This window comes from Camelus bactrianus, chromosome 23 (genome assembly GCF_048773025.1).
Source record: "Camelus bactrianus isolate YW-2024 breed Bactrian camel chromosome 23, ASM4877302v1, whole genome shotgun sequence".
Classification (NCBI taxonomy): Eukaryota; Metazoa; Chordata; class Mammalia; order Artiodactyla; family Camelidae; genus Camelus; species Camelus bactrianus.
Window position 1 is genome coordinate 20896548 of NC_133561.1, and position 11736 is coordinate 20908283.

General features: G+C 39.2%; 1 non-coding gene across 1 annotated transcript; it reads right to left on the reverse strand.

The window, feature by feature from the left end:
* Window positions 1-765: 765 nt before the first annotated feature.
* TRNAS-AGA (transfer RNA serine (anticodon AGA)) lies at window positions 766-839 on the reverse strand. The gene has a single exon. It is a non-coding gene; the product is annotated as a tRNA-Ser (tRNA).
* Between the last annotated feature and the right edge of the window lie 10897 nt (window positions 840-11736).

The following is an 11736-nucleotide window of genomic DNA, read 5'->3' on the forward strand; positions in this document are numbered from 1 at the left end:
TAGCTGAAGCCTGGGAACAAAAGTATTCAACCCATGAAAATTATTCTCATTCTGGAGTATCTCTCTGGTAGAATAGTTCCCCATGGCTTCGTTAGTACAGTGCTCTCTGCTTCCATTATTTTAAATCAATTTGGTACAAATCCCACAGAACCGCTCCATCTCTTCTCCATAGCTAACTTTAGTTTATCTTTCCTTGGTAGCAAATATAGCACAGGACAGTGTAGGCTCGCAGGTTGTGGGCCAGGTATCCTGGGTTCAGACCCCAGCTCCTATATTATTCATGACAAATATTTTTTTTAGTTTCTAATTTGAGTTGGGCTCTGTTTTGGCAAGTGAAGAAATGCCACGCACTAGCAGTATTGTCGTAGAAAATTCCCTTAGCCCTTATGTGGCTCAGAACCATCAGAGGGATTCACATTTGACTAACAGTATGCAGTTTGCCATTTCACATATATATCTCCTTTGACTCTGTTGTCAAGGCAGTCTCGTTATCTCAATTTTTCTTAGAGAAAAAAGCAGATATAGGTCAAATTTAGAAGTTTTAATGATATCTAGTTCTCTCTGCCAATTTTGTAGAAAATAAAGGTGAATCTCAGTAATATTCCCTGACAAAGTTATCAGTAATGATGGGAGCAGATGCAGATCTCAACTTCTTTAGATGAAATACAATGCTATTTTTTTGTTTTTGTTTTGCGGGAGGAGGTAATTAGGTTTCTTCATGTATTTTTTAATTAATTTTTTATTTTATTTTATTTTATTTTTTAGTGGAGGTACTGGGGATTGAACCCAGGACCTTGTGCATTCTAAGCATGCACTCTACCACTGAGCTATACCCTTCCTCTCTCTCTTTTTTCAGTTTATAAATAAAGAAATGCTAAAACAGAAATAATCACATTCCTTTTGATTAAAAATCAAAGGATTCAAATGTATTTTGAATTTGAATAATCAAATTCCTTTTAACATGATTTGGATTTAGGGGAAAAATGTCTAGGAGGTCAAATATGTGTCCTTTCCCCTTCACTCTCCTCTCCTTCATTTCTTCTGAATCAGGAGCTCTGGCCCCTAGTTCAGTACCCTTTCTACCCTGTAGCTCAGTTTCTAGGAATATTTCACTTGAAGATTTTCACCAACCAAGGCAACCCCAGGGAAAGGTGAAAGTGCGAAGAATTCCAACTCCCTTCTGAAACAGTTTAAAGCTGAGCTGTGTGTGTCCTAAATAGTTCTCTTTACCTTTTATTCATCAGTGACTTGCAGATGCTTATCATTTAAGGGAATACTTATTTATCTGTGCATCATTGACAGAATCTTTAAGATTACGTTATTTTCACAGAAGTAACCGTTAGAACAGTGCACTTGTTTAATTTCAGGTTGGCAAATTCCTACGAGGAGAACTGTCATATGGTCGTGTCACCTGAGAGAGGATCTTACATCTCAAGCTATGCTTCCACCCCGAATCTATTCATTTCCTGTCTGAGCTGCAGTGCAAGGAGTAAGAAAGATACACTTAATTAGCTGACTGTTTTCACCAAGGAATGTCAGGGCAACAAATCAACAGAGAAATCAATTTTCAATCTTAGTTGAGGGTCACTTAAAACGAACTTTAAAAAAAAAAATGACTGCTTAATAAACACTGCTTTTTTGGATCATGTTAGTTAGAACAGCATTTTATTTCAGATTTCAAATGGTTAAAAATCAAACAGCAAACACCCTAAGCATAGAGGAAAGGAAGGAAAAAGAGTTCTTGATTGAAATTTGAGAAAAGATGAGAAATCAAGGAGCTGATAGGTTGTTCTGAATGTGAGAAACCGCACGTGATCAGATGTTCAAGCATCCAGATTGGGAGGCTTGTGAATCGTGTTTCAAAGGATGACGGAGAAGTGCATGAAAAGAGCATTCACTTGTACATCTGGGATTCCGGAGACAACTACCCCGGCCTTAGGTGTGCACACATGTGTGAATTCACTGGGCAGTACCGACGCGATACCCAGCAGAATTAGCAATTACTGACTCCCCATTAGGGCTCAGACTCTGCGCTGACCTCTATGTCCACAATTTCCTCTTTAGTTCCCGTAAGTACCCCATGGTACAGGCACTTTTATTATCTTCATTTCACAGAACAGTTAAGCAGTGAAGAAATTAAGCTGAAGTTGTACCACCAAGAAGTGGCAAAACTTAGGGTCTGTGTGTCTCTCTGTGTATGTAGACATGTGAACATGTGTTTCCAGTACCTTAGCCTGTTAAATCCTTAATACTGTGTCATATCGAGAGAATTCATCAAGGACATTCTGAAAAGGAGAAAAATATGAGTTCAAGAAAAAAGAGGATTTCAGGGCAAGTAAAATGACTCGGAGCAGTCAGGGGTGTCAGGAGTCATTCACATACCAATGTCTAAGCAGAGGGTTAACATGGAATTAAAGAAGGTAAGAAATAGAGGCGAAGATGCAAATCTTGCACCTTCTAGATACTTTTACAGTAACTCAGAATCGGGTTAATCAAAAAGAATTTAGTTATTTCTGTTTCAGCCTATTTCTATTTATAATGCTAAAAAGAGAACATAAATGCATGTATTATCATAAAGCAATTAAGATCTAAATCTCATATGTACCGTAGAGATAGTTCAGGGCCATCTTCAGTGATTTTCCACTTATCTCCAGGACTATCACCAAAGCCTCAAGAATAAATCTAAAAGCCAAAAAGAAAAAGTATATTTACCGTATAGCAACTGTGATAAAGAGGGAAAAAGACCTAGATTTGGAGTCTGAAGACCTGAGTCCGGTGACTGGATTCACTATATATAGTCGTGTGACCAGAAGATTCCTGCAAATTCCTCGCACGGTTGAAACCTCTGATGTCACCACTTTGCCCCCTGCTTTCTCAGCTGGAGGCTGTTTTTCTTTTAGTACCTTAGACCTGTTTCTAAGTTGTGGTTCTCCCTGCTCCAACGCCCTCAGCTCCCTTCAGACTCATGAACTGTCTCCTTGTTGCTGTCACCTTCTTTGTATTTACTTTCCTCTGTATGCCACTTGCTTTCTGTCACCTGTCAGAATTACCATAATATCCGTCCTACTCACCTGAGGAAACCCCGATGCGTTGTCAGAAACCTCCTCTTTCCTCGTGCCTGTGAGGGAGCGACAGCTGCTGAAGGCAGCCACGTCGCTGTGCTGACGGATGTCACCTGAAATGTGTGGCCACAAACTTCAGCGGCCAAGCAGCTTTGAGTGGTAATCGTGCTCTTCCCTTCATTACCTTCCTTTCTTATTTTCTGGGATGAGGTTTTCATAACATATACTCGCTCCTCAAACCTCCCACATCCCTTCTCTCTCATTTTTGCCCCAACTCCCTGCTAATGATATTGCTTTATACTTTACCTCCCCCCAAAAAGAAAGGAAACATAAAAACTACCTTTCTACTTCCAAGTGCGCCAAATAGTCACATGTTTACACATCTTCATCTCCCCTCCTGTTACTATAGAAGAGTTCCTCCACTAAGGTTTCCTCTAAGAGTTAACCCTTCTATGGGTTAGTTCTGAAACCCATCCCTGTTTTGTCTTCCAAGGGTCTTTGATCAATGGTTCCAAATTTCATCCATCAACCAGTCGTCTGCTAGATCATTCCTTTCAGTAGATAAATAGTATTTGCTATCTCTTTTTCCCTTCCATCTTTTTTCATCTACTGCACTGTTTTTTCTTTTTTTTTTTCCCTGCTGACCTTCTCAACAAAATTTCTTGAAGTAGTTGACCAGACAGTGCGTCTCCGTTTCCTTACTTCCTAATCATTCTTCAGCTCATTCTAGTCTGGCTTCTGTCTCCACCATTCAACTGAAGTTGTGCTTGGGAAAGTCTCCTGTGATTTTCATGTCACCAAATTCAATGCCAAATGTCTGTTCTTTCTACCCACCCTCTCCAGTAGTATTTTACACCGTTGAACATGTTTACTTCTTTTTGAGAAACTCTCTTCTCTTAGCTTTGAGTCACCACACTTTCTTAATTCTCTTTCTATGCCTTTGGCTGATCATTCTCAGTCTTCTGTGCGAACTCCGTCTGCTTTACCTGACCTCTAACCACCGGATTCCCTTACAGTTCAACCTGGGATCCTCTTGGCTATCTACACCTACTGTCTAGACTCAGTGCTTTAAAAACCACCGATAGGGTGAATCCCAAACTGAAGTTCTGTCCCAATTTCTCGCCAAAGCTCCAGATTTATGTCTACTGCCTACCTGACATCAGTGTCTGGATGTCTAAAGGCACTTCAAGCATATTTCCAAAACCTAAAAATTGATTTTGTCCTCCACTAATTTGTGTTCCCTTTTCCCCATCTCATTAATTGTTACCATCATCCATCCAATCACTCAAGCCCCAAAATGCATACATACAAATTAAACAAACAAAGGGAATCATCTTTTATTCCTCCCTTTTCCTCATCTGTCACACTGAATCCAGTAGCTGGTTCTCCTTATCACTTACTACCTAACATGTTTACTTATTTATCTCCTTTATTAGTTTTCTGCTCTATCAGAATGTAAGCTTCATGACAGGAGAATTTTTGGATTGTTTTGTTCTCTGCCAGAATAGTGTCTGATACATAATAGACATGCAATAAGTATTTGTTAAGTGAAAGTCCCAACTATCTTCACCTCTTCTTGAGCATGTTATAGTGTGAAAGACTATATATTTGACCATGTTTGTACCCTCAAAGCAAAGGGTCACGTAACAAATAATATTCTGTTAAATTTCAAAAGTATCAATCTCTTTACACATTTTCCCCACTTGTTTCTCCTATTATAGAAGAAACAGAGTAAGGAGCTAACAAGGATGGTAAAAAGAAAGAAAGGTCATAACACAATAGCTTAGTTTTAGTTCAAAGTTTTAGTCTTAAATATTGTGGCATGAGTTCTCATTCCAGTGTCTCTACTATGGATAACTACTCTGAGATTCAGAGTGGTTAAATATTTGCTTAGGTCACAGAACCGCTTAGTGGTGCCACCTGGACTACACTGGGGTTTTCTGCTTTGCAGACCACCGTGCTGACATGTAGGCTCACTCATGTGCACTAAACTGCAGAGCCAAGTGTATGCCTTCTTTTCAGACACATATAATCAGGTGGATTTGTACGCAGTGTGTTACTCTATTGTTCTTCTTAAGTGACTATTGATTCTCAAAATCTATTCCTAGAGGAAGAATCAATCTGCACATGAAGTAGCATATATGCGCTAATGAATTGGCCTCATGGTAGGCAAAGTTTTAAGAGAGGAGGTTTCCAGGTTAACTACATGCTTCAGGGACTTGACAAGAACTAACAAGCCCCCGATTGAACTATGGCAGTGTCTGGAGGCACAGGCATTTGCTGACTACCTGACATTTCCCTCTTGGGTTTGTATAGCCCATATATGCTCTTCTAAGGGGAGTGAAGTATAAGCGTGGTCTTGATTAATCCATTTGAATTCACTGTATTTGTATCCAAATTTTATTTAAAGATTGAATTTTGGAAAATATGAATATATTTGAAAAAGTGAGAGATTCTATCTTGGGGTTCAGTTCCAAATTTATGGATCTGGAAACAAACTCTAAAGATTCTGGTGATCTCTCTCTCTCTCTCTCTCTTGTCTTCTCAATATGAGCCCCTGGAGTAGGAGGACTTGTTGAAAGCTTTTTTGTTGGAAGGAATCCCAGAGCCTATTGATTGGGTTTCACTCTTTATGTATCAGAATTTTACTTTAAAACCATAGGAAGCAAATAAATGGAGGTATAGCCAGAGCTTTCATCTTAATAAACATGGACAGAAGCAAAAATGCGTAATTTTAAAACATGCTGAGTGCAGAGAAAGATAGTTTTATAACTAAACTACTTAATCTAACAAACTGACAGTAGATAATTAAATGTTCTAGTTTACTAGGATTTCCCAGCAGTAATCTATCATTTATATAGAAAACTTCTGGCTCTATGAAAGATGGCTGGACTCAGGAAGGGAAGAGATGAACACAAAAGAGGTGCTTGTTTCATGGGGGTCTGGCGGGTCAGAGAGTCCACAGTGGGACAAAACCACCTACCAAGTCACTGTGGAGAAATTCTCTTCCTGTGGATAATGCACATCTCAGCATCAATTTCCCTTTTCCTGGAAAAATTTCTGATCCTTTTAGATTAGATTCTTTTAGAAACATGTGTTTCCCATAGGAATGGATTTTGAGAATCAACAGTCATTTAAAAAGAACAATAGAGTAACACAGTGTGTACAAATCCACAAAATTCTCTTTAAATTATTTATCATACTGTATTGAAATTATACACTTCCTTTCTGACCCTCCTCTAGAGGCTGAATATTGATTCTTATTTTCTGTTGTGTCTTTAGCACTGCACATAAAAGATATTAAAAAAAATATTTTTTGGGTGAAATAAATGCATGAATAAGAAATGTACATATATATGTATATATTATGCATACACATATACACACACATATCAAGAAAGGACATATAACACTGAAAGGACAATGAAATGTGTAGTTAAGAACAATGGACACTGTGGGAGTTCAGATGAAGGCGGTCATGCTGAAGGCAGGGTGCTCTGAGAAGCCTGGCAAAAGGAATCAGTCCTAGCTGGGTCTGCAAAGATGAGCAGTAAGACATTTGATAATGACTAAGCAAGTGGAGGAAAGCCTCAGGTCATAGTGGGAACTGGGGACAAATCAGTCCAGAACCTCCGTCCTCCGCTGTACCCGGTGGCTCATGCCTGGGATAGTTAGCTTCCACTGGAAGCTTCCTTCTCATTTCTCCTGTGGGGTGTCGCCCACACAGACAGCATTTGAATTTTCCTAGAAGCATTTGCTAGACCATCACAACTGCATTCTTCCACTCTGTGTGTGTTTTTCTACCTGCAGTTTTTGCCCCAAAGAGGGTTTTACTCATCTCACCGTTTCAGTGACTTCCTCTTATTTGGAAACAATGTTTCAAGGGTCTGAATATTTTTAAATTAGATGTTTCAGTGTTTTAAATGTTTTCTCCATCTACACTACTTCAATTTTCTTTGCTCTATTATCCCCATTTAGTAATTGTATTGCTCGTGGAAAGGATCATCGGAGAGCATAGAAAAATGTTACGAATAAAACTTAATTATCACAGCATTCCTTCTGCCTCTCCATGTTACTGAGTAGGGAGAGAAGACATCTCAAAATGAAGGATGAAAATGATGCTTGTTAATAAATCACTGTTCCTGCAGCATAAATGTCACCCTAGAGGCTATGAAAGAGGCAGGACGCCTCTGCTGGTTCTCTCCACACACACCAGGTGTGTACCTGCTTCACCTGCGGGGGCGGGGGGTGGGGGGTGCAGTGGAAAATAAACAGTTGCCAGGGACTTGGTTTTGAATGAAAGGCATTATTGTTCACAGTCCTGAGATAAAGTGAGACGTGGATGCAGGGAGGCTGCAGAGTGGTTAACAGGGAAGGTTTGGACTGGACTCTGTCCCCTGCGTTAAGAGAAACTCTTACCTCTTTGAGGGAATGAATCAGCATAATATGTCGGGAAGAATCCTAGGCAGTTAGTTGCCGGGGCTATAGCACAGAGCATTTTGACACATACTTTTGTTTCTTTCCCCTTCCTATAGTAACACGTATGATTATGTGAAACCACTGATAACCATATTCTGGCTAATTTCTAAGCATCAGCAGGTGAAGGGGGAAATGCAAAGACGAAGATCTGAACACGTTCTGTTTGTGCTCCTGGGTCACAGCTGGGGTCCCAGAAGGAGCCGAGACTGGGCAGGGTTTGGGGATGAGCTAAAATCAGCTCTCCTTTTGTGAACACCATGGAAGATGAGGATCAGGAGAAAAATCTGTGTCTAGGTCCTGGCCTTACTTGGGACTCAGATCATGAGTAGTAAACTGGATTTAACTTCTCTATGCTTTCGTCTATAATTATTTCCTGACTTCAAAGAGGTCTAGTGAAGATTCTATTCACCAAAACTTTAGGAACTAAGGTATATGAAAATCAGATGGAGTTGTTACTAAGATTGCATCGTCTCAGGAGCCAACAATTTAAATTTTGAAATAAGGTCAGTTCGGGCAAAATCCAGCTTTTGTATGAGAGCCAACAAATCTTAAAATTTTTTTTAAATTGAAGTATAGTTGATTTACAATGTGTTAGTCTCTGGTGATTCAGTTTCAAATATATATATTTTATATTATATATATATATATATAGTCTTTTATATATGTGTGTGTGTGAGTGTGTATATTCTTTTTCAGATTCTTTTCCATTATAGGTTATTAGAGGATATCAAATATTGTCCCTTGTGCTATAAATAGGTTCTTGTTGTTTATCTATTTTATATATAGTAGTATGTATATGTTAATCCCATACTCTTAGTTTATCCTTCCACCTTCCCCCTTTCCCCTTTAGTACTCATAGTTTGCTTTCTATGTCTGTGAATCTATTTATGTTTGGTAAATATGTTCATTTGTATTATGTTTTTTAGAGTCCACCTATAAATGATATCATATGGTATTTGTCTTTCTCTTTCTGAGCTTACTTCACTTAGTATGATAATCTCTAGGTCCATCCATGTTGCTGCAAATGGCATTATTTCATTCTTTTCTTTATGGCTGAGTAGTATTCCATTGTGCGTGTGTGTGTGTGTGTGTGTGTGTGTGTGTATACACACACACACACACACACACACATTCATACCACGTCTTTATCCATTCATCTGTTGGTGGACATTTAGGTTGCTTCCATGTCTTGGCTATTATAAATAGTATGTATAATAATAGTGCATGTATCTTTTCAAATTAGAGTTCTCTCCAGATGTATGCCCAGTAGTGGGATTGCTGTATCATATGGCAACTCTATTTTTAGTTTTTAAAGAAAACTTCATACTGTTCTCCACAGAGGCTGCACCAGTTTACATTCCCACCACAGTATAGGAAGTTTCCTTTTTCTCTAGACCCTCTCCAGCATTTATTATTTGTAGACTTTTCAAAAATAGCCATTCTAACCAATGTGAGGTGATACTTCATTGTAGCTTTGTTTTGCTCTTCTCTGTTAATTAGCAGTGTTGAGGATATTTTCATGTACCTGTTGGCCATCTGTATGTCTTCTTTGGAAAAATGTCTATTTAGGTCTTCTGACTATTTTTTGATTGGGTTGTTTAGTATATATATAAACACATGAGCTGTTTTTCTATTTTGGAAATTAATCCCTTGTTGGGCCCATGATATGGAAATATTTTCTCCCATTCCATAGGTTGTCTTTTAGTTTTGCTTATGGTTTCCTTTGCTGTGCAAAAGTTTTTAAGTTTACTTGGGTCCCATTTGCTTCTTTTTGCTTTTATTTCCATTCCTCTAGGAGATGAATCCAAAAAACTATTGCTGCAACTTATGTCAAAGAGTGTCCCACTTATGTTTTCCTCTAGGAGTTTTATAAGTTTCCAGTCTTACATTTAGGCCTTTAAACCATTTTGAGGCTATTTTCTTATGTGGTGTTAGAAATTGCTCTAATTTCATTCTTTTACCTGTAGCTGTCGAGTTTTCCCAGCACCACTTATTGAAGAGACTGTCTTTTCTCGATTGTATATTGTTGCTTCCTTTGTCGTAGATCAATTGACTATAAGTGCATGGGTTTATTTCTGGGCTTTCTATACTGTTCCATTGATCTATGCATCTATCTTCATGCCAATATCATGCTTTTTTGATTACTGTAGCTTTGTAGTATAGTCTGAAGTCATGGAGCATGTTTCCTCCAGCTTCATTCTTTTCTCAAGATTGTTTTGGCTATTTAGGGTCTTTGTGTTTCCATACAATTTTTAAATTTTTTTGTTCCAGTTCTGTGAAAAATGCTGTTGATAACTTGATAGGGATTGCATTGAATCTGTAGATTGCCTTGGGTAGTATGGCCGTTTTAACAATATTGTTCTTCAAATACAAGAACACAGTATATCTTTCCATCTGTGTCATCTTTAATTTCTTTCATCAGCATCTTACAGTTTTCAAGGTACAGGACTTTTGCCTCCCTAGGTAGGTTTATTCCTAGGTTTTTTTTTTTTTTTTTTTATGCAATGGTAAATGGGATTATTTCCTTAATTTCTTTTTCTGATATTTCATTGTTAATATATAGAAAGGCAGCAGACTTCTCTATATTAATTTTGTATCCTGCAGCTTTACCAAATTAATTGATGAACTCTAGTAGTCTTCTGGTGGCTTCTTTAGGATTTTCATGTCTTCTGCAAACAGTGAGAGTTTTACTTCTTTTTTTCCAATTTGTATTCATTTTATTTCTTTTTCTTCTCTGATTGCTGTAAGCCAACCAATCTTGGCAATTAAGTTCAGAAGAAGTAAATTTTTGTTTTCAAAAGTGACAGCTCATTTATTAATGCATTGATTTAAGCCAAAATGTAAATAATTCTAAGTACATGTGGCCTAAGGTAAAGGAAAATTTGTATTTTAAAATTGTCATTCATTCAGTAAGTATTCCTTGCATTGCTTGTTTGGGGCTTACCTTTGTCCACAAGTTGGTTTTATTTATTTATTTTTATAAGTGAACAAAGCAGAGAGCACCTCTGACCAGGGAGAAGAGGAGGCCCACAGCACTCAGGCACAGCTGGGACATGAGCACTATTGCACTTGCTTTGAATCCACTGACTTGAGCTTGGACTCCAACCCAGAACCCTATTTGCTTTCCCTTTGCCCCTTTCAGGTAACTACAGATTCATGTCAAACAGTATCAACAGATGCCTAGGCAAGGCTTTCTAGCAGGTGGACAGTTTCTCATTATGTACCATTGCTGTGGTCCAGTGACTATAATGAGTTGAGCTGCCCAAGGTGCACCTGCAGCCCCTCCTTCCTGATAAACTCCCGAGATCAGCACTTTCCTCTGAGGTGGAGTGTCTCCAGATGGCAGCTTCTAAAGAACCAAGCCCAGATCCTGAATCAGCCCTGCTGTACGCTCCAAATGCTTGGTGCCAGGACCTCTCTGTCAGAGGCTGTGGAGAGAGCACTCAGCAGCTGTTGGCCTGGGCCTCCCAAGGTCTGACCAGCTGGGCTTTGTCTGGGACGTGCAGGAGGACAAGGAGAGAATTTGTCTTTCTGGAACTCAAGGGAAAAGGTTCTGCTTGCCTCAGACTTAGGTTTAGAGGCTATTTTAAGGAGTTCAACTGAGCCTAGAGAGTCCAAATTAAATAACTGGACCCATAGCTGTTATTCCCAAATAAACTTTCACTCACATAATCACCTCCCCTCAGACTGGTCTCTGAGGACATCCTAGATTTGACTTGAGAAGACTGAACTGCTTTAGCTACCACAGGAGTGAGATGCCTAACCACGTTGGCAATACAAATGAATGGACTGAGTCATTCACTCAGCAAGGACACTGAGCACTGCTCCGTGCCTACCTCTGTGCTCTGGCAACCTCCTGGGCTGTGCTGAGAGCAGAGATGTGGTTGATTATGAAACGAAATGACCAGTGCTGTGACTGGGTAAGCAAAGGGACCATCTCAAGGAGTTCAGAAAGATATTATAATTTAAGCTAGCTTTGGGAAAAAAAAGTTTCCTAAAAGATGTGACCTGTGAGCCATGGCTGAGAGAACAGAACCAACTGAAGGGAAAGCAGGTAGGCAGAGGGGTGAGGCTGTGCACACACACAGGGGTGAGGAGGCTTACACTTGCACAACAAGCCAGGCCCCCCAAGATGCTAAGAGTACGCTAAGACCTCTTCTTCTCTGACCTCGTGCTGTAACTATTTGCTGGACAT